The sequence below is a fragment of the Pezoporus occidentalis genome, unplaced genomic scaffold (assembly GCF_034315485.1).
Source record: "Pezoporus occidentalis ecotype Australia unplaced genomic scaffold, CSIRO_AGI_Poc_V1 ctg11, whole genome shotgun sequence".
Lineage (NCBI taxonomy): Eukaryota > Metazoa > Chordata > Aves > Psittaciformes > Psittacidae > Pezoporus > Pezoporus occidentalis.
This window is the reverse complement of record NW_026912886.1, coordinates 12909986-12933399: the sequence shown is the minus strand read 5'-3', so window position 1 is coordinate 12933399 and position 23414 is coordinate 12909986. Positions and strand designations below refer to the sequence as shown.

At 40.6% G+C, this 23414-nt stretch overlaps 1 long non-coding RNA gene across 1 annotated transcript in view; it reads left to right on the top strand.

Annotated features, from left to right (window-relative positions):
* Positions 1-690: 690 nt before the first annotated feature.
* LOC134170188 (uncharacterized) overlaps positions 691-23414 on the top strand; it is a 29173-nt gene continuing 6449 nt past the window's right edge. The window contains exons 1-2 of the long non-coding RNA XR_009967148.1: positions 691-835; positions 3310-3391. This is a non-coding gene — a long non-coding RNA (uncharacterized LOC134170188). The remainder of the gene's footprint in view (positions 836-3309; positions 3392-23414) is intronic.

Sequence of the window (23414 nt, the reverse complement as noted above, 5' to 3'; positions counted from 1 at the left end):
GAGGAATGGTGATCATCTGCTGAGTAAACCAGAATAACTCCTCAAAATATTCTTAGCACATTACATGGTATTTTTACAACTGATACAACTTCACATCTGTGGTACATATTATCTGGTACATATTATCCAGCCACCAAAGACAAGAGCAAGGTATTTAAGGCAGATCTATAGAGGCTGCAATATCTAAGCTTTAGACATTTTCCTTACTTGTTTCATACAAGAAGTTGCATTGTGAAGGACCGGGCACTTTTAGGAACCCAGGGAGAAACAGAGGGTTAATAAAGGGTGCTCTTGCCCTTCCACAACACAGTCTTTCAATGATGGAGTTGGTTTCTCTATAAATGAAGCTTTGAAAGGAACTTAGGATTTATAAAGTGCACTGATGGAGAAAGCAGCACTGTCCACAGGAATATGATTTTCTGGCTCAGGGAACCAGGCCCTCCAGAGGCCCTAAACTCCTTGTGCCAAAAGCCTGGAACAAAAGGACACATTTCTGTGTGAAATCTGTGTCTTCCCATGCTTCATGCTTACTAAAATGCAGCTTTACAATGGAGAAGTGAAAAATGCATGTCTTTTGCTAATTAACACAAACTACATCAGCCTGGGAGGGTTTGCAGGTGTGGGAAATGCAGCTCATAGGTGATTGGTGTTTTTGATTACACCAGGTGAGGTATATTGAGTGCTGAAACAACCAGCTGGCTTATTGTGTGTTCTTTTTCCCCTCTTGCCTTGGTGGTGTGGTTAGCTGGGGAGCTGGCAGCAGAGACTGCTATGGTGAAGAGGGAGAAGTTTTTATGTTAGTGATGCTGAAACTGGATGAAGATGACCTCAAAAGGTTTGTGTTAGAGTGGTTTCTCTAGGAAGACATAAACAAACAGTTCTTGTAGAGGGAGAATGTAGCTGTGGGATTTGGGTCTCTGAGCAGCATGGTAGCTTGAGCTATGTAGCTGCCTTATATAGGACTGTTCAGCAGGGGAGGAAGGAGGCTTGGTGCTCTCCATAGAGCTGTATGTGTCAATGCAATACAAAAGTTATATTTATGGTTTTTGCTGGCTGAGCCTACATTGTTCATGCTCAGAAGATGGTTCTTGGTGCTCCTGGGTCGAGAGGACCATAGCATATCTCTGTATGTGTCTAGTGCCCTGTGTGCAGGAGGAGCAGAGGGACTATGCAGCCCCAGTCACGGCTATAGCTGATTCCAGCCTTGATGCCCAGCTGAGTCCTGTCCTCGCTTACACAAAAGCAATTTAGATTTCTGACCAAAGATTTGGTTTATTATTAAGGCCATATGTTTTTCATAACTATGACTTTTGTCAGAACCCATGGGCATTAGGGGCTTTTTGTCAAGGATAATGGAAAATTCCCATTGAGCAAGATTCCACTGTGTGCTGCCATTAACTTAGCTCCATATATCTTCAAGGGTGTGGAGAGGGAGGGTTTTAAATATTTTTAAACAATTAATTTAAAAAGTTTTTTCTTCTCTAATTTTTTCTCATTACAACTTGATATTAAACTAAATAGTTTCATGAAACTTTCTTCTTCAAATTAAAATTAATGTGTTTCCATTTTTACAACCAAGCCACAAATCTTTATATTTTTGGAGCTGAGAGAGTGCCAAAATATATTTACTTAAAAAAATCCACCATCCAAAGTTAAAAACAGAAATGGGTTGGGGTAATCTATATTTGAACCATAACACAAATTCAAAGATCTTGCAGGCTGAAGTATAACAAATACTGTGTCTGATTCAACCAGGGATCTGTGCAAGGAGAAAAGAGGAAGAAAGATCAGGAGATTGAGACTTTTCTTTCATTAAAGGGCGATATTGTTGTGGAATTTCAGTAGTTGGTGATGATGTGCAAGGCAGAAAAGACTTTAGTTGCATTTTGCAGGTTTGATGCAGCAGTAGGTTAACTAGAAAAAGGCTTTGTGATGTATTACTGTCAAGAAGAAGATGGAAGCTTCTCTTATTCACTTTTCTGATTGCAAGGGTGCTTCAATAACTGATTAAAAGCTTACTTCTTAGGGTAAACTGGGTACTGTATGTTTCAGACTGGGATAGTAAGTCACTCAAGGTAATGAGGACTCCTTAGAGGCAATGGAAGCCAGGTCCTACAAAAGCCTAATGACACCAGATTCAATTGGAAGACTTAGTTGGAATAAAATCCCTTAACCATAAGTAGCAATATGGGTGCTGGGGTTCTGCCCACAAGTAATTGCTTAATGGTGTAAAGCATTGCAGAGAAAAGCCAAAGACATATTTTTGCTATTAGGGTAGACCAAAATCAGCTCACTTGCTTTCTTGTTTGGATATTCTATGCATTTAAGAGATTAGATTAATAACAGTCTAAACTGACTATGTTGTGGCTGTGTTAATCTTTAAATATGTTATGGCAGAGTAAGCCTGCATCTTAATGTGGGTTTCAGCTTTGTCTTGCATAATGGAAGTATTCAGAGAGTCTAGAAAGCCACAAAACCAGCATTGGGATTTATTTGGTCTCAAAAATATGATGCTTTCCACCCTCCTCTTAAGGGCTATAGTACACTTGTATTTCAATCATAGTGCTTTTCAGCAGGTACTGTTGCTGAGATAAAGGGACTCCATGTTATGTAATTAGTAATGGATAGTACATAGTAAAAGATAGTCTCCAAATGTTGCACCTCAGTCCAGCTTGGCTTGGTAGCCTTTCAGACACTAGGTGCCCTTGGAGGATGTGTGCTATCCTTATCAAAGAGGATGCTTTCTTTGGGGTTGGGGTTTATCTGCACACACCTTCTGCCTGACACAAAGAGCCAAGCTCCCAGACTTGTCTGGCTGGTGGCCTAAAAGCAGCTGTAGGGTAGGCCCATGGCAAACTTGCAGCCTATTCCTTATGTTTTCCATGCATTTCTGTTTAGAAATTGTTCACATAAAACAGCTTCCTCTGTACTTGTGCCATTTCTTGTGTCTGCATACTGACTTGTGCCTTTTGCCTCTTCCTTCAGCTCATTTCTGAGGAAAAAAGGGAAAAAAACCCCACTGCAAACCCCTTAAAATAACATTAAAAAGTTAATCCAACAAGGTGTTTTGTGGAAAGTTCTTTGAGCTCACTTATTGAAAGACCTCATGAAGTGTATATGCTTTGAGGAGATTTTTAGGTTGCCACCTGTTAGCTTCTTGCTGCAATGTTTTTTTGGTGGGGACATTCACCTCATGATAGAGGATGACAGGTTTTCACTCAGAGTAGAGGTATAAAATACAATTAAAACAATAATTAATATTGAAAAGTAGAAGATATCAGCGCTAAACTTTTTTCTCCCTTTATACAGTGTATATGGGCACACTACTACCTCTTCTGAGGAAGAACACCCAAGAAACAGCTTCTCCACGTGCTGGTGACCCCAGGACAAGGTAGGTGGTTTCAGCCTGATGGCAACAATTAAAAAAATCCATATAAGTTATGAAGATGAATGTTTAAAGCTTACACACGTACGTGTCTATTATGGCTTTTCCTATGAACAGCCAGGGAAGCTCACATGAGCATCACAGCAGCGCCTGCTCCCTTGGCTTACATGCTCAGAGGCTCACCACCATGCTAAACAGCTCAGTATGTGAGAAGAGTATTTCAGCTGTCAAAATCCAACGGTTATTTCTACTTGTGTTTTTGGTTATTTTTTCCATGTAAGTTCCCTCACTACCCCTTGCGTGTGCGTGCATGTGTCTGAAGCTGCCATATTGCACAATGTATTAACGTGGTAGGTCAGATTAGAGCTACATTGCCAATACTATTCCAGTAAGAGAGCTGGCATGAAGAAAAGATGACTGAATTAGTGGCCTATTGGGACATTTTCTGACCTACTCTTTAGGAACCGAGTCCTCTGAACTTTCCCATTATCCTTCGGCTTCATCCTTTTAATAGGGACCAAATCTCCATTAACAATTGAACATCGACAATAAGTGCCATCAGGAAAAGGAAATTCAATTTTAGTGGGGGATGACAGCCTTACCTTTTCGCGCTTAATTGGCCGTATTGTCTCCAAAAGTTAATTGGTTACTTAGTCCAGGTAGTTAGTAAAATGTTTAGCTGCGTCAAAAAGCCCAGGCTCCTACTGTTAATGGGGCATGAAATGGAATGTTTGATACTGCAAATAAAATCAGTGATATTCAAGGATGTTATGGTAGGTAATGCGTTGAAACTGCCATTTAATGGGTCCTGGAAGATTAGGGTAGTGTCAGCTGGAACCGCCCGGTCTCTTTTCTGACATTGTTAGTTGCCTCTTCATTTACTTAACGGCTGTCTGCACTGATTACATAGGCATAAAACTCCCTACAAAAAAACAACAGAGACACGCTCTATTAGCAGTCCAATTAGAACTATTTGCATATTACAGTTCATTTCTGCTTAAGTGAATCCCTAATACAACTTTAGGAAAAAAAAATTCTATTGTCATTAAAAAAAAGAGAGAAGAAAAGAAAGGAGAAGCCTTAAAGGTGATCTCTTTTCTACCTCTCTTTTCTCTCTGGATAGTTCAGTAAAGGTCCATAAAAAATAAGAGGTAGTGGCACAGTCTAAAGGTATGAGACTTCTGTTGCAGCCTTATATGATGATGACAATTTTTAACATCCCACTAAATTCATGCCAACTTTTTTGCATGGTCAGTATGCACTTTTTGTTCCTGGATTGTTTTCCTTTTTTCATTTAAGTTTTTCTTAAAATATCTTGAACATAGATGTTAGATCAACCTTCACCTTGAGTTTCTTGAGCTAAATAGCTACTATGTCTGAGAATGGGTCTCAGGAGGAAGCACACTTGATGTTGTGCAGCTCACCTACCTTATTAGCAAATGGTGGTAAATGATCCCCTCTCTCTTCTTCCAGCCCTCTCCCACATCCTTAGAGGCTGGAGCTATTAGGAAGGCAACACTGCTTTCTGCTTGTCTTGAAAATACTGGGTAAATTTTAACCTGTTGTCAAATAGAGTAGATGGCTTGTTAATGAATGGGGAAAGGTGAGAACAAAGGCCTCCAAATTATCAGGACTTCAGAGGAGTCTTCTGCAAAGAATTAGAGGATTGAGCCAGACTTGGTGGTGGGTGTTTGCTGGAGCCCTGTTTTTTGCCCATCTGTAGAATGGGAGAAGATCCATATGGCTGTGAGACTTTGGCCTAAGTGATGGCTGTGCTTTGAGATCTGCAGCTGCAGTGGCAGCAGCTATGCCCATACAAATAGCAAGTGAGCTTATGTATTTGATGCAGTGCCCTTCAGGACTCTAAGGTGACTGTTTCTTTAAAACAATAACAGTATTACTGGTAATAACGAAAGGAAATAATTTCTAGTCTTCCTTTTAATTTCTACGTTCCTGTAGTCTGCTGAGCCTGGTGTATTTAAAGGCCTCTTATTAAGATGGTAATTACAATGCGTGCACATGCTTGCCCATGAGGTGGATAGGCTGTTTCTCCTGTGAAATAAAAATGCTGATTATTTTTCCCTTCTTCTGTTAGCATGTTTTCAGGAGAGCGGGGCCCCAGGAAACCTGGGGACTGACAACCAGTGAGAAGCTTCTCACCTTCCTCTTGGTTGGCCGGGATATATCTCTGAGGGTCTCCAAGCCGGGCTGGCTGGGTAGAAAAACAGAGTTGGTTGATTGGTACTTGGATTAGAGGCACCTAGAGGAGCCCAGGGGAGATCTTTGATGTTCAAATGCTAATGTAAATACCGACAGAGTTATTTCCAAAGCTCACACAGTTCAATTCCTTTTTACATGCAGACCTAATTTCACAGGTCAGCCAACCCACCTCCGCTATTATCTGGATTTAGCGATTAATAGAGGATTTCAGTAGTTGACTGTGACAAATAGTGACTAGGGAAGGGAGGGAGTGAAAAACATTCTAAAACAAGGGAGGTTTTTAACGGGTCCTTCTACCCAAATCCATTATTTTTATGCTGACACGTAAACAATTGCAAACAACCCCCAAACCAAGAAAATATCTCAATGCAAAGAGTGAAATTCTTCATTTCTCTCTCCCTCAATTCCTGCCTTGCCCATGAGAGGAGTCACAGTGTGCAGTATGTATCGGTTTTATGCCCTGTTGGGTCTTTTGTATCCAGCCTCTTGCTTTATATCTAACACTCGTTCACACTTCCCAGAGATGAGTATTGTCAGGCAAAACTCTGGTACTGAACCTCCTGCTGCCTTCCTAGGCTGGCCAGACACAGAGGATGCAGCCATGGCGGGGGGGACACGGCCCTCTGCCCCTGCAAATATGCTGTGCTCCCTGCTAAGAAAATGGCTTTCTGGAAAAGGGCTGCCTGGTAATAAAATGGACCTAAATCAGTAAGCAGTGATTAAGGATTGCTGTTACTCAAATACACCCTTTTCTCTTTGGCATTAAAAAAAACCCTCCAAGTTATTTTAAGGAGTAGTTTCTTGCAGATGAGATGAACGAATGAGAAAAGCAATACATGGAAAATATTCATTTTCTTCCTTATAAAAAAAGGGAATGCCAACCAGAATTGCCATTTTAAATAAAACATCAGCCCGGGAATGCAAACTCTACTCTGTTTATATTCAACCTGTACTCTGTCTTTTTTTTTTCATCCTGGTTCAATGTCATGCCTAGTGTAATAGCAATTCACAGAAAACATGGGATAAATCATTAGTTGCAGTTTATTCTACTTTTTATTTACAGCAAGAATTTCCTTACTGCTGAACTGAATTGATTGCTGGCATGGGACTCTTTGATTATCAGTGTGGGACTACTTGGGCACTGCTGTAGTTTGTGAGGGAAGGTGGCTTTTTTGTGTGCAGAGGGATTGTGTGGAGACCTTATCGGTGGTGCAGGAACATGTGGCTTTTTCTAAGGGCTATTCTGCAGGTAACTCCAGATTCAGGAAACCCTTTTACCTCTTCCATTAGTCTTTTTAATGCGAATTAGGAGAAGGCTTTGTCCACTTTAAAAAAATCTGCTAGAATATTAGTTACTTGCAAATAAGATTGACTCAGTTATCTAATCATAGTGGTGATTTTGTTACTCTTCCAGTGAGAGGGGGAGTCAGGTTGCCAGTTGCACTTCGTATTTATGATTAGATTTCCTTACTGACCCTCCTGGGATTTCAAGTGCTTAAACAGAAGGTTTTTTGGTTTTTACTTTTGTGTGTTTTGTGTTGTTTTTTTTTGTTTGTTTTTTACCAGCACTATTTCAAAAAATCCCAAATTTTGCACTTGAAATACTTGCCAAAGGCTTTAAACAAAGTAAGTTACTTTCTGTTACCTGCTAGAAATTTGCATCACAAGCTCAGGTGCACTTGAGCTATGTGCTGATCATCAGTGTGCCTGTGAGCCAAGAAACTCATCTAATAAAGGGAATGGGCAAGTTGAGAAGCTCCAGGGTCAGCTGGAGCTGGAAAACGCAGTGTCACAAGAAAAACAATTTGCATGAGTCCTGTAAATGGGTGTATTGATATCTCTGTGCCCGAGTTGAAATCTGAGGGTGGGTCAGTCTAGTCCTGTTTAGTGTTTGTCTTTTAGGGGGGAAAATCAGAGCTGTTTTGTTGTGTTGTTTGCGTAACCGGGAGTCATCTTTCCCCAGTCTTCTTTTGCCCCTCTGGGACCAGAGTTTGACTCTGAAGCCCTGGCTCTAAGGCACCCTTGTCCTGACCTGGCGTTTAGCAGCAGGATCACATTACTAATGAGTGCGTGTTTGAGCACAAATAAAATAAATACGTTTTACTAAACTCGGGACAGTTTCAAGTATTCAGGCAGCTGTCTCTGCCAGTCACCTGCCAGTTTATTGCTTCAAGTCCTTTCCTCCAACTTAAAATCCTCTTAGCCCCTGCTCAGGATAAATGTTTATTGCTTTGGCTGTGCACACAACCCTTCTTGGAAATCTCTTCTTTCCCAAGTATGGTACTTTGGCACATGAAATAATTTGGCTTAAAAAAAAAACAAACCCCAAACCACCACCCAACAACATTTCCAGTATTTCTGTCCCACTGGGAAGAGGAAAAAAAAAAATGAAAAAAAAAGGAATGCTGGATTCCTCACTTGTTGAAGAACTGGCAGGACAAATCTGCTCATTAAAGAGAGCACAGATTTGGGGAAAAAGTGATATTTCAGACGTATTATCATAATTGTTTATGTACTTCTGGACCTTTCCCAGTGCTGTTTGGGAGAAGGAAAAAGAGAAAGTGCTTTTTCGTTTTTTTCCTTTTGCTCTTTCTTCTGTTTAGTGATGAAAGTTCCACATTGAGAACACTCCTTCACATCCAGCCTCCTGACCACTGCGTGTTTCTTACTTCCACAGATATTCTCTCCTGTAGTAATTTCAGTTCCATTTCTATGTAACAAGCTGTTCTAATGTATGTATGTGTGTGTGCTCATATAAACAAACGCATTCCCTGTTCCCTGTAATTGCATCAGTAGTTTCCAAACTTGTTGAAACACAGGCTTGTTGTTAGCTCCCTGAATTGACTGTGAACAACTGTGTTTTCATGAGCCATCCTAAATCTTTATAATCAAACTGGTGGTGGAGACAATGCTGCCATTGACCATGCTGAGTACTCTGCCCTTTACAGACCATTTGAGTAATGTCTTCCAGCCACACTTCTCTTCGTGTTTGCCTTGCACTTAGGGTTTCTTGAGTTTTATGACAATTCCCTTATGTCCTATGATCTTTTTTGCTCTTCCCTGGGCTCCAACTAGTATTTCTATGTGTCCCTGCTATGCAGTGTCCAGCACGCACTACAGAATCACAGGCACACTTCTAACAATTTTGGCAGACAGAGCTCTTTGAAGCCAATGGCAATTTCATGCACATGCGTCCAAAGGCATGATTTGACCCCAAGGAAGCCTGTGGTTAGACATGGATAGCAAGCATTTGATTACCTGTGTACACCTTTAATTATATCAAGGTGTATGTAATTAAAAATGAAAGTGCCTGATTCATGGCTATGTTACTCCATTTCATGCTAGAATAGTTGAAATGAGCAGGATTGTGCCTGATGGAAGAGATGCAAAATCCTGGTGAAAAGGGACATAAAAGTATTTTCTGATAAGTTTTGGTAGAGTTGGTGGGTCAGTCACACCTTGCAGGGAGGTTAACTTTCTGTATGTCTAACAGAAACCCATAGAATGACCACACACACAAGCTATGTTTTCATCATTGATTAACCAGTTTCATGACCTATTCTGCAAGAGAAATAATTGGCAGTTTAAGAATAAATTGATCCCATTATTCAGTATAGAATATTCCACTGATTTTAAGAGATGCTTATTAAAGAGGCCAGATACTTTCTGTCAATGTCATGCCTATGTAAGTAAGCAGGGCTATTGTATGCCATCTATGACAAAAGCAAGACAAGTCATAAACACAAACATTCACAAGCAGCCAGGTCTCCAAAGCTCCTGTTTGCCAATTACAATAATGCTGATGACATATCTAGTTTAATGTACACAGCATTAAAATAGTCCCCCCTTTTCTAGGAAAATCTAATTACACCAAGCCCAAGCACTCAATCAAACCTGTTATTCTGTGGCTAAACAGCCCAGTGTTAATGCAATTTGAGGAGATCCAGGCCGTGACTGGGAACGTCATGTATTAACAATATCTAATGGGAGCTCCCGTAGGTAAATGAATATGCTAACAAGCAAGGTCGCTGCTAAATCTAATATCTTTAAGCTGTTTAATTCCAAACAGTCCCTTAATAAATCAATTGACCGGGAGAGCTGATGTCCCTATCAATTATTCAAGAGGGCAAATAAATATTTCAGATGATTTGATAGGAAGGCTAGTGCTGGTCTTATAGAAAGCTTTGCATTTCATTAGCCTCTTGCTAAAAGTTTTATAATGTGCAGAACAGTGGTGGCTTTCCCTAATCTAGAAACCCCAAGTGTCAGGAAGAAGAGACTTGAGGAATCCTGCTTCAGCCACGTATTCTGCCAGGGACTTGATGACAGCTGACACGGGAAGAGGTGGGAATAGCATCAGGCTTCCTAGTGACAACTTCTCCACCCCAACAAATGGCGAGAGGAAAATCAGAGCACACTTTCATTTCTGGGTAACCCAAAAGAAAAGTAATCTCGAGAAGCTAGGATTAGTGGTTAATACCATGTGCCATGCTGCCTTTTGTAAATGAGGGAAGTCATTTGTGTTTGCATTGGATTATTTGTGTGTTTATGTTAACACTGAGCCATGATTCAGGTTTGCCAAATGCAATTCCCTTGAAGGAAAAGCAGAGTTATTAAAAGAGGTGCTGCCTGTAATTGATCTGCATTAAGTAAGAGAAGCTCACAATGTGCTTGAGATACTTGGATGGGAGAAGCCAGGTGTGCAAAATATTATTCTGTAAGAGCAAAGTATTATCACTGTATCTGAAAACTGCTGATCATTGAAACATGGTTTATTATAAAATCAATAAAGATAAAGTTACAAGAGAAAGAAAATGTACCTGATGCTGGAGAACAAGGAATAGGGAAGTCCCTGAGGAAGCTTCTTATTTAAATGTGTGTAAATTTGCTTGCCTCTGTCCAATCCATTTATACCACTAATGCAGATTAAAAGTCACTCATTACTTACGCAGGCATTTCAGTTTATGAAAAGAAACCTGTGTCATAAAAAAATTATCTATTGTTCTGCAATGCATCGCTAGATCAGTACATGAATCTGCGTTCCCCTATGACAACAAGTCAGGGTCTACGTTTCTGGCATAGATCTCCTACCTGGAGTGTCTCTTCCATGGAGTCCTCTGTAGGAACAGGGCAAAGAAACCAGCTTAGGATGTGTGTTGGAACCAATGTCATCAACACAGAGCCTGAAGCCTCCTACTGGGTCTCATCAGTATGGAGAACATAAAAATGACATTCTTGAAACAACTATGAGCAAGGAGGACTTGGCCTGGCAGGGTGCTTGCAAGGGAGTGCAAAGTCCCCACATGGCCTGGCTTCATGTGCTGATGAGGAGGGGGACTCAACTCCTGCACCCTCCACTATTAGAGACTGGATGAAAATCTCTGAAAGATGGTTTGCAAAGGTTCTCTCCCCACTAATGCAGCCCCACATAAGGGATATTCTAAGGGATTTTCTACAGTGTGAGGGAGAGGAGTTCCAGTTGTGAAAGTCCTGTTAGTGGGGAAGTGGTTAAAAAATGAGATGTAAGGGAAGCTTTTAAATAATTTTGAACATGTAAGAAAACACCACACTTTGAGAAGCTTGACTAGAAAAGCATGTCACACTCCAGACTGGGTCCTCAGCAGAAACAGGCTGATTTATGCCTCCTCTAGAACAGGCTCTTGGTTTCTTCTGTTTCTTCTCCCTAAATAGCAAGATCCATATAAAAATCACTGAATGAGGATCTTCTATGGCAGCAGTTTTACATTGCAAATTACTCAATGAGGTATGAAAGAGACATCTCAGCTGCACAAAATCATAATTTCAATGTTAGGTTTGGTTTATTTTCAGCTTCATGACTCAGTGGAGTAGATCCTCTGTATGGCATTGAAAGTAAAATCTGGCCAAGTTTAAAATCAGGGATTTTAACTCATCTTTAAGTAACCTTTTCCTTCATCTCAAAATACAATGTTGTCATGTGTGTGCTGTAGCTAAGCCTGTGTGCCACAGAAAATTGCACGGAAAAGCAGGAAGGGGAGTTACTCTGCATGTGGAAAATACAAAAGTAATATAAACACAGGTCAAATATTAACATAAAACTTGAATAGTAAGATGCTTTTTTAATTTTAACTCCAGTTTATACTTATTTAAAAAAAAAAAACCAACAAAACAACCAAAACCAAAATAAAATGACAAAACCAACCCAAACCTTTCAGGAGCAAAATCTTTGCTGGCATGAGAATATAGGGTTCACATAAACACATATAAGAGAGGGTCTGTATTCCTGTTTTCAAGAGGGAACACTTTTTCAACCTCTTGCAAAAGCTATTTCTATTACAGGGAACAGCATCCGTAGCAATTTCTTGGAAAAAATGGGAGTAAAGCCAATGGGAAATTGGTGAAGAGAGTTTTTTCTTTTTCTATTTTCCATTAAAATAGGAATTCTCAAAACATTTTCTTTAGTTCCAATTCATGTTAATCCTTGAGATTCAATTATCCTTGGGGACTTCAGGGGCACTATTGGTGAGGGTTTTATGAAAATGTTGATGCAGAAAAATACATCTTGTTTATCGTATTGAATCTTTCGTGACTGGATAAGGGATTGTGAAACAAGTACATAACAATCAGGTCTAGTGATTATTGAAGTCTTCATGTTTCTTTTAGACTTCCATGAAGGACAGGATCTGTAGTAATTAGGACTGTTCGCTTATGCTCTTCTAGCTATAGACAAAGTACCTGCAACTGTACTGATTTGTCAGCAAAGCTTCTATCAGTGAGAGTTGTTTTGAAAATCCCCTTGCAGAAGTACATGGAGATGCTGTTGATGTCATTTTTGTCCTTTTGTTCCTTTAAAAAAAAATTAAAAGAAATATATAGTGAATAATAATGAGAAAGTGTTCATCTAACTCATTCACAAGGTTCTACCTGCTATCCCTTATGCTCAATGAGTATGTGAGGGCACTGTTAGGCATATGTGCATGTAAATTACCTCTAACTGCACATCTCTATTATAGGCAATTACACTAATGTGCTGGAATGATACATTTAGTGTCTTCAGAAGATAGAAGCTGGGTGGAGGGCAGACTGATTTGAAGATCAATCTGGATGAAACAAAGAATGGTATTTATTTGGCAGACCACTGGGGAGAGCTGGCTTAAACTGCTGAATGAGATAACATTAGCCATTTGATAAGTGAGGCTTGCAATTTAGGAGTCTTATTTGCTTTTAATTTAAAAAAAATAATGTCTGTGGGTTTCTAGGCTAAGACTGGGAGCTACCACTGCCTGTCTGTGTAATAGGTATCTCAAGCAATAGGAGCTGGCAACCAGAAAATGTGACAGATATTTGAGTTTGGCCTATCCATACTATGGACTATATTCAGGTGTCAAAATTTGTGTTTCCTTGCTCGCACATGCAAGGCAAAGCCCCTGTAGTGACTACCTGTGAGCAAGAGAAAGTGATGCCAGCGTTGCCTATGTGGTTGCCAGTAAATCTGAAGCGTCTCTTTTTGAACAAGGGGAAATTCAATGTGTCTGTGCCTTGACTACCAAGTTTAAACTCTTGAAATGCTCTTTGCTGGACAACTTCTGTTGGCTAAAAAGAGCTGTATTCAGAACAGCGACAATTTATGGTGGCATTCGTTCACTCCATGTTGCTTTCCAGCATTGTACAAGATTCAGGGGGCTTTATGCTAGTGCTTGGGTCTCAAATCTTTTACTTAGACATTACAGGAGGAAAGTTGTTGCTGCTACAGCTGCTGGCAATGCACAGCTTTGAGGTGTGCAGGGAGAAACTTCTATGTTAAAATACTGGCTATCATCCCCATGACTTTCCCTTCTACTGTACTCCATGACTATGCTGCTTTTGTTACTTGTTCATGTTCTAGCCTTGCTCTTACCTTCATTTGGGAAGAAACAGAGGAAAGTTGTATGAAGTTATCTGTGTGGGTTGACGTGAGGGATGAGTAAATAGGCAAAAGTAGGCAATCTTGTATTCTCTATCACAACAAAACATTTATCACTGGTTTCCATAGCAGCTTAAAGAAACCCTGCACACTACAGCTTAACACAGGACGCCCTGTGAGAACTGTCATGGTCAGAAGTGATGATGGTTATGATGAGCTGTTTTGATAACAAAAATGCTTGATAATCTTGGCTGCTTGGGGGTGATGGAATGAGCACACTTCAGAGGGACACTGGCTAGTGTTGTATTATAGGGGCATAGTGCACAAGACATGAGGTCAAATGTTGTGTGCATTTGTGGGCTGCAGGAAAATGAGGAAAGGGGGGATGGAGGGAAAAGACGGCTCTGTTTCTGATGTCAACTGAAGGCTAAATATCTTTATATGCTTTTGAAGAACTTAGTAAATTTTATACCAAGGACCTGCTTTTTGCAGGGATTTGTTTTGCATCCCACAGGCTGCTTTAAAGAGTTTTCCTGGTTTATATTTGGCTGCACCATGAAGGGATTACTTCCTGATGCTTAATAAATGCAAAAAAGAGATCTGAAGGGCCACGCATGCGCACACGCGCACCCTTGCATGCAACTTAGATGTCCAGTAGATAAGCGCAGTATTTTGTTTACAAGGAGATATTACATTGGAAATCCTATTAGCAATCAGACAGTCTGCTGGCTGGATTTAATAAACTTTAACCAAAGGAGTTATTCAAGCTGGCATATTAAAACCCTAAAGGCTTAGTTTGACATTTTAGGTGCTCCCTTAACTTCCATCTGCACTGCATAACATGGAGGTGGATGCACTGAGTGCACAAGCAGGTTTTTTCCAGTCAAAGTGTTTAAAATCAAGACAGAAATCCATGGATACTCCAGGTAGGATGATTTTATTGCACTAACATCTGCAGCACAGGGATGCTGGTGCATCTTAAATGATGCCTCGGCATCTTGAAATCTCCCCCTCACAGCCCTAGATCTTAGTCCCATGGCGTTTGGGGCTGTAAGTAGGATGGAAAGACATACCTGTTTTCTGGGGAGCGAGGCTCTGATTCGGAAAGGGGATACAGGTACACATACTCCTTCCACTCAGTATCCACTTGTCTAAGACTTGCTGCGCCATCGTAGCTTAAAAAGACAACAAGCAGATGGAGAGCAGGGAAGTAGGATGCAACACACACAAATTAAAAAGTCGCAGATGTGGTAGACGCATATCCTATTAGTTTTGTCTAGAGTTGGTTGAAAAATGCTAGGGATAAAAATTCACATGGTTGCTGAAATAAATACTGTTGAGATGTGCCTTCTAGCTTTACCTTGTGTCATTTCATTCTCCTCAGTACTGGGGACGTACACAGGTGAAAGTGAGATGCTGGGGGAAGAAAATGTTGTTAGAGAGTTTGAATGTATGAATCTCCCATGTGTGAGATTTTTTAAGTGCCTTAAAACCTGTTGAGTATGCGTGTTCTTAGCTAATGTCTTAGGAGCTCCTGAAATCAGATCAGATTAGAGATTTTTATCTTTATTATCTTCAGGGATTCATTAGGCTATAAGTGATAATTTAGGCTCTGTTTCTGAACAAGAAAATTCAGAGCTGAATTTTGCTTTGACCAAGTGTTATCACACGATCGGTAAATCCTGAAATGATGTCTTAGGTGTTTCAGGTTTTCTTTCTTTTTAAACCATTTTTTTCAGCTTTTGTGTGTGTCATGTTGTATTTTCAGCTATTAGCAGTGATTACACTTACAGTTTATGAGTCTTTCTCATCTTATTTAAACTCAGTCCTCTCCCAGCCTGCATTTCTAACTGTCTTTTTCTAAGGATGAATCATTTAGCACCACCACTGTGATATTTCCCTCTCCTTCACTCTCTATGAACTGAGTTTGTTTGACAAATTCTGATCTTTCTGAAAATACCTGACTTAGGTTTAGAATATTATTTATTTTTATAGCCCAAACCCAGCAGGTGAAGAAAAAAATGAAGACAATTTGGTAAATAATGAACACAGGGATGACATATTGTTTTCCTGCAATGAGGAATAAATGCACTTTATTAAGTGACCTTTCCTGCAGTGGCTGCCAAGAAATTGGAGATAATAAAGCTCTTACTTGCAGAGGATTTTAGTTGAGAAGGGGTATTCCTTAAAAAAAAAAGGTCCATTCCTTTATTAAACCCTTGTTGCAGCAACATCAGTATCAGCCAAAGCATGTTATTGAGACTATGTTGTGGTTTTGTCTTTCTTTTAATTTATTTATTCTTGTAAATCCTCTGATTCAATTACTGTTGCAAATGAGAGTTTAATTCCCCACTCTGATACTTTTCTGATTTGCAGATGTTTATCCTGGGTCTTGCTTTACTCTTCCATGTTGTTTCAGGAGGCACAGTGTGCTTGCTGTGAATTGCACTGGGGCTGGTGGGTGCATGTGAGCACCAGCTGCCTGTGTTTAGCCATTGATTCCATGTATGATCATAAGCAACTTAATCAGTTTTGCATCTGAAGAGATTACTGTGACTGATGACCAACAGGAATCTTTCCACTTCTTTCAGTGTATTAATGGTTTGATCCAATGTATCAGGGATGGCTCAGAAAGGACAAGGAGCTCTGTGCATATATAGTTTGCAGGGTGATATCCCTTGTTCATGTAGGCGAGGGAGATGCTGAAGGTTCAGGGTAGGTGATCTCTAGGAAGGAGTCACCCCTCTTGTTGAGTGTGCCCAGAGGGACTGTACCGTTCATGAACACCTACAGCTACTGTACATTTGTGTGGTTTAAAGGTTTTATATGACAGGCAGGAGATTTGTCTCTAGGACAAGTTTCCTTCAGTACAGCTGTATTATCTTGTCTTAAAGAATGGAAAGCTTTTGGCCCAGTAACTCTACAGATGCTCTTGGGCTTGACAGAATGGCTTCTCTTTGTGCACTGTAGTTCTTCCCACACCTTAAAATTTAAGGGTATTTTCTGACTGCATCTTCTGCCCATGAAAGTGACACTTGAGGATTACAGACATGAGTCGGCATGAGTTAGACACTTGTTCTCATAAGGCTAAACACATTCCTTAACCTTCAGTTAGGGATGGTCTAGAGCACATGTGGAGCTAATTGTACAGTACTCAGTTTCTGGTGGAAGCCAAAGCCCAAGCAGATGATCTGATCCATAAGCCCTGCAGCTGATGCCACCATGCTCTAGTTGAGCATGGATTAGTATCAAATCCTGCACTAGAAGCTGTGGTTTGAACTCAAGTACTAACTGCAGGGGTATGTGTCTGTTTCGAAGGATGTCATATCTCACCTTAAGTATGTATGAATGAAAACAAGATTAGCTACTGGTGAGGGAGACTGACAGAGGAGTCAGGACATGAGCCCACAAATCCTTCCTGAAGGATCCCCCCCTCCCAAGTCACTAAAAGCGTCAAAGAAGAGAAAAAGAAGCAGAGGTATAAAATGCAAGTAGCACTTTTTAATAGATTTTTCTTCCTTTTCCCCAAAGGGTTCAGCTGCAGAGAAAGAGTGGAACATAATAATCCTTAGCATTTATATAGCACTTTACATTTCCAAAGCTCTGTGCAAACATTAACTGATCAATCTTCACAACACCCCTGTGAGTTAGGGATGTATGATTAACCCCATTTTACATTGGGGGAAACCATAACATTTCAGAGCCCGACTTCTCCCCACCCCTCTGGAGGTGCACGGTTCTTGCAGATCCCACTGATTTAAATAGGAGCTATCCCTGACACTTCTGAGCAGCGGGTGCTTTGTGACTGCCTCAGGGATACATTGCCAGTGTGTGGCTGATGCTCCAAAGGGTCTGTCTTCCCTTCCTCTGCTCTAACCAAAAGCATGGATGACCCATGCTTTTACACACTTCTGTTCTCAGTGGAGTGGGACCAGTGACTGGAATTTCAAGAAGCAAACCTATACTTTGCTGATGTGCCTACTTGAATACTGTGAAGTTGTCTTCATTTGGAACCCCTAGGGAAAAGCCTGTTATCCCAGTGTGGACTGGATTTGCATGGCAAGGTTTTGGTAGCAGGGGAGGCTTCTGTGGGAAGCTGATAGAAGCTTCTCTGATGTCTGATGGAGCCAATGCCTGCTGGCACTGTATTTAAGAAGGGGGTGGGGAGGGAACTGGGCAACTGCAGCTGAAGAGAGGAGTAAAGATATGTGAGAGAAACCCAAGGTCAGTGAGGAAGGAGGGGATGAGGCACTCCAGGTACCAAGGCAGAGATTGCCCTGCAGCCCATGGTGAACCAGGCTGTGTCCCTGCAACCTGTGGAGGTCCATGGTGGAGCAGATACACGTCTGTAGCCTAGAGAGGACCCTATGCCAGAACAGGAGGATGTCTGATGGAGTCTGTGACCTGGTGGGAAGCCCACGGAGGAAAAGGCTGCTGGTAGGGGTTGTGACCCAATGGGGGACCCCCACTGGAGTAGTCAGTTCTTAAAGGACTGACTCCATGGAAGGGACCCACATTGGAGCAAGGGAAGAGTGTGAGGAATCCTCCCCAAAGTAGGAAGGAGCAGCAGAGATAGTGTGTGATGAACTGACCACAACCCCCATTCCCTACTGCCCTGTGCTTATGGGGGTGAGGAGGTAGAGAATTTGGGAAAGAAGTTGAGCCCAGGAAGAAGGGAGGGATGGGTTGATGGTGTTTTAAGGTTCAGTTTAATTCTCATTATCCTACTCTGATCTGATTGGTAATAAATTAATTTTCCCCAAGTTGAGCCTGTTTCGCCCGCGACTATGATTGGAGAATGATCTCTCCCTGTTACCATCTAGACCCATGAGACTTTCCTTATACTTTCTCCCTCTGTCCAGTTGAGGAGGGGTGTGATTGAGCAGCTTTGGGGGGCACCTGGCATCCAGCCCAGGCCAACCCACGACGTGATGCCTTTTCTTTTTTTCCTTTTCCAACACCTGTAATAATTTAGAATGAAATGTAATCGTGTATAGAGTGAAAGCACACAAATACAGTGATAAACCTGCTCCTTGATGCCTTTTTTCCCCCTTTCTTTTTCAATCTTTTCCTGGTAATTTTCTATGTTTTAGAGAAAATCTCAGGTAGAGCAGGGAATTAATGCAGAAATGCATCTTTTCTAGGTTTTTTTTTTCCCTACCATAGAAATAAATAGATGTTTTGAACATGAAATTTTGGTATAAAATGTTGAATTTTATGAACTTTTTAATGCACCTTGAGTTTCCATCCCCTGAGCATTTATTGACTCCTAAAGCAGAACTCTGCTTTTGCAGGATATGGAACTATCTGGCAATGCGTCCTTCCGCTTTGCTCCTTGTCTTTGTGCCTCCTGAGCCACAGGTGCTTTCACATTAACTCACCTTGGGTCCTCATCAAGAGAAAAACAATGGATTTACTCGGAGGATGCCCCATTGTGTCTAAAAGAGATTTGTCCCAAAGACGTGTCCTACAGGCAGGAGTGGCTCTATATAACATCCAATAGGAACACGATCAGAGCGGTAGACTTGAGGAGAGGACCTTGTTTCTGCACCAGCTGGTGTGCATGGGTCATGCAGAGAATGCAAATAAAGATAAAACCCACTGTGAAGGTAGCTGCTGCCTGCCTTGGTGTACACTGTCTTCCTCCCACCTTCAGGGTTTCTCCTTCAAGATATGGTGTCAGATATTGCAGAGCTCATAGGAATCACTGCCACTTGTACATCATCAATGTTCACTCCTTTGGGCCTCCTAGTTAGCTGAAAGAACATTAAATCTAGTTAGGAAATGGGTTTCTTCTCCTCTATCTAAAATATGTCTTAAGGATGAAAAAGGCTTCTAAATAAGACTAATGTAGATAATTTTAAAAATTTCCTGGGATGTCATTGCTTTGGGTATTTTGTATATTTGTTCATCTTTTCTTTATCTGGAACATATCACTACAATAATAGGAGGCTCAAGTCTGGATTGATACTCTGTTTCTGGAAGAAAGCAGCTGCTTCTGCACTGAGATGTGACCTGTAGCCTATTGCTTTTTATCTGTATTATTGACTCTTCTGATTTGGGAGCTGTGCAAAACAGCTTTTCATTCTGAATGCTAATCAAAAGAGTGCGTTAATTAAATATACTTCTAATGAAACTAGTTGGGAATGTGACACGCAAACCAGAGGCTGCCCCTTCTGAAGTCAATGAGAGATATTGAGGGGATTGGATTTTATTTTTGTTTTAGGGGTGATCTGGCCACTGATACAGAGATGAGCATTATTGTAATGAAGGCTTGTAAAAGAAGATCATTCTCTGATCTCTGTTGTACCTGAAATTTGTGAGTCTCTCCAGATTTACATTGGTGGAAGAGGAGCTCTGAATTTGGCCCCCTACTACTTAAAAACATGTAGTTGCCCTTTAAGATGTAAATCTATTGAAATCCAACCTTAGACATTGCCAGGGTCACTCTGCTTATTACTTTATGACATTTCCAGATTAAAGGTGCAGTGGGGGCTCACATTAATTTGCTTTATGTTTGACTAGAAATGCTTCCCATCACTATTAGAGCACACTTCAAGCTCTCTTCATTTTAGAACGCTTGTCAGTCATTTGAGAATGATATGCCCTACGTCTGGGATGAATAAGCATGTCATATATTAGGCAAAGGCTTTTCCTCTGGAGAGGCTCAAGAGAACTAACAACTACTTCCAAGGAAGTTGAAAAACATACACAAGCTCAGCAGCTGAATGAGGAGCAGGGAAATATTCTGCTAAGACGTTATCTGCCGAGTTGGTTGAAAGTATCCAGGCAGTTGTCTTGAGGTCTGTGGAAATGAGAGGAAATGGGGACCAACACTTTCACATGCACCTCTGTCTGCAGGAGGTAGGAAAGAAAACTTTCATGGGGAGCTTGTATATGTCTGAGAAAACCCCTGGTTTGCACAACTCCTGTGGGTTTAAAGGGGAAGGAGCAACCTCTTCTGAACAGGGATGTTTTCCTTTTCTATTTAATTTTTCTGGAGTGAGAAATAGGTTCTGTCACTTATTTCACTAATTTCCATCTTGAGATCTTTCTAGCTTTGATTTTGGAATCAGTTTGATAGCTGACTGTATGTTAGGCCCTTAGGAGGCAGAAAGTGATGGTTGTATCATGAGGTACCCTGTTTATCAGGTGTTAATGTGATTCTGTCTGATATCACAGTACCCCGGCATGGGCAGTATCTGTAACTTCTCTAATAAAAGCAAAACATTTGCCTAGGGGTTTGGTGATGCTGCTTTGCAGGGAGAGGACTTTTGGTGAATGTCACAACGAAGTTCCCTTTATGGCTCTTTAACCAAGTCACTTCTCAGTGCATATCTGTGGGTCACAAATCCTGCAAAGACTGGGGGAGAAAAAGCAAAATAAATGATATTTTGGCATTTTGATTTTGAACCTTTGTGGTTGTTTGAATTTGAAGCTCAAAATGAGTTGTGGAAATATAAAAAAACACAAAGCCTAATTCTGAGAGTGGTGAGTGAAGACGGCTTTCCAAAAAGCCACCAGATTTTATGTGCTGTCACATCATGACAGGCATAAACACCTTTACCTTTATAGTGCCTGTGCACTTGATGTGTATGTGTTTAAATGTCTGGCATCCCTGGCCAAGGAATTTTGGAGGATTGTTCCCTTCAGTCCAAAGTGATGAATTTCAGGCAGTTTTTTAAGTCTTCCTTGTTTTCCAGTAGTGGATTCTCCTGTATGATTATTTTTCTATAATCAGCATTTCTATGTTCTATGAATGCTGACTCTCTCAGAGAAGTAATGACAACATGGCTAAAGTACCATCAAAAATATGACACTCCTGTGGAGGGAAATTAGAACTGTAATGAACAACATAGAGGCTCTCAATTCTTTCACGCACAATTAACTGTGTGCTACTATGGCTCCTTGCAAAGTGCATCATAAGGACAGTGAGTTCCTGACTGACCTGTGTGTCAGTCCATCACTAGTCATGACCGACCTATTCCTGTTCAGCCCCACTGAAAGATGTATCAAACCGCTGCATCTGCAGATCTCTCTACCAGCAGCTTCGTCTTTTCTTGCTGCTGTATTCTCTGGGGAGCCCGTCTCTGTTTCTTGTTCTATATGATATCCTAAAACACGTTACAGAGCGATGTAACCTGGTAGAAACTCACATTTTCACAAACTGAGTGTGAAAACTGCAGGAACCAATTGTGCATACCCGCATTTTGTTCTTCAGTGCTCCATTTTTGCTTTCTCTGCCTTCAGTTTAATGTCCTAACCTCAGTTATCCACAGAATTATATAGCTTAATATATAGCTTAATCCATTCCTGGGATTTTATATTTCCTTATATTAACTTATCTATAGATGATCTTGTAGGGATGGCATATGTTCGAGACAGTCATTTTTAAAGCTGTATGCAGCTGGTTCTTGTGTGAATGCAGCACCCTGCAACTCATGATTCCTCTTCACTACTAATTATTTCCTATGGCTTTTAATTCTGCTCTGAGTCTTAGAATAGCTCTGAATGATGATAGACATATATTATTATTACAGGTTGTATTAAGCAGTCGTAGCTCAAGTTCTAATTACATTACCCTTCAGCCACGGCAGCAGTAACACTTGGTTTGGTTCTTGAGTTTCTAGGGATAATCTTGCCAGTAGTTCTTAGTCAGACTGCAAGGTCAGAGAGAAAGGAAATTCTCCTGACTTTTTCTTGTAGGATCTGAGGGGATATATTGTGAGAAGGGACAAAACTGGTCATGAAGAGAGAGGATTAAAATGGGAAGCTCCTTGCATTGCATGCTGACAGCAGCAGCACCATGACTCTGCTCCAGGCAGTGTAGGCACCCTGGGGAAGCAAGTGCTAGGGATGGTCTAAGAGCATGTGGGTGCTTGAGTTATGGGGCTGGTCTGCTGAGCCTTAAGTAACATGACTGGGGATTTCTAAATACATGCAGCACAAATGAGAAGTACAAAATACCCTCTGGTTCCCTGTAGAATTCCCAACTCCAATGATTTTTTTTTTTTCCATAAACCAGTGATTTTTAGGTGGTTACATAAAGTCCCATAGAATGGGAACAATGTCATATATATACATGCATATATATATATATATATCTTGATCTCATTTTAATATTTTTTGACTGGGGGAAGAAGATCTATTCACTGTGATCAGTGAGGAAAAGATGACATTGGAACTAAAGGATCTCAAAGCCATGAGTCAGTTAAAAAGTACTTGCATTTCATTATATTTAGTCAGTGGGTTACCAGGGTCATCACGTCTAAATGGCTGTTAATAATGACTCTGATTTGGGCCTGTAACATGTTTATTGGTATTTGGTGGTTGTTTATAAATCTTAAGAGAAATATTTTTAATTATTTAAAAATGAAATAGAAATATGACAGACATTTTTAAAAAACTATTTGAGAAAATTCCTGTGGTGTTGAAGTGACGTGTGCAGAGCATAAGGACATGATCTGAGTTTTTTTTTACATCTGGTTGTCCAAATGCCCAAATAAATAAACAGCATAAATAACAAAGGGGCTATTTCTTTGTTCTCAAATTCCTTTATCTGATAATCTCAGGCAGTATAACTAAGGAAAGGTTTTATTACGTAATGCTGCCCACCAATATGGTATTGCTGGTTCTTTGGGACAGTGAGACTCTCTCCACAGTCCCCAGAACATTTTGGCTACTAGTATAAACTTATTACAGTCTATTTCTCTATTGTAGAGTTTTCTTACAGTACCCATAAAAGCCAAGCACCTGATAGTAGACTGTCTCATTTCTACAGCAATTTCTATCCCTCAGCTTATGAATTTTTACGCGTATATCTCTGTGTGCTCCAGATAGCTTACATTTGTCATGTATATATCCCTTAAAATCAATGTGCATGTTTATTAGCAATTAATGATTTTCAATAAAAATCCAAAAGTAAAA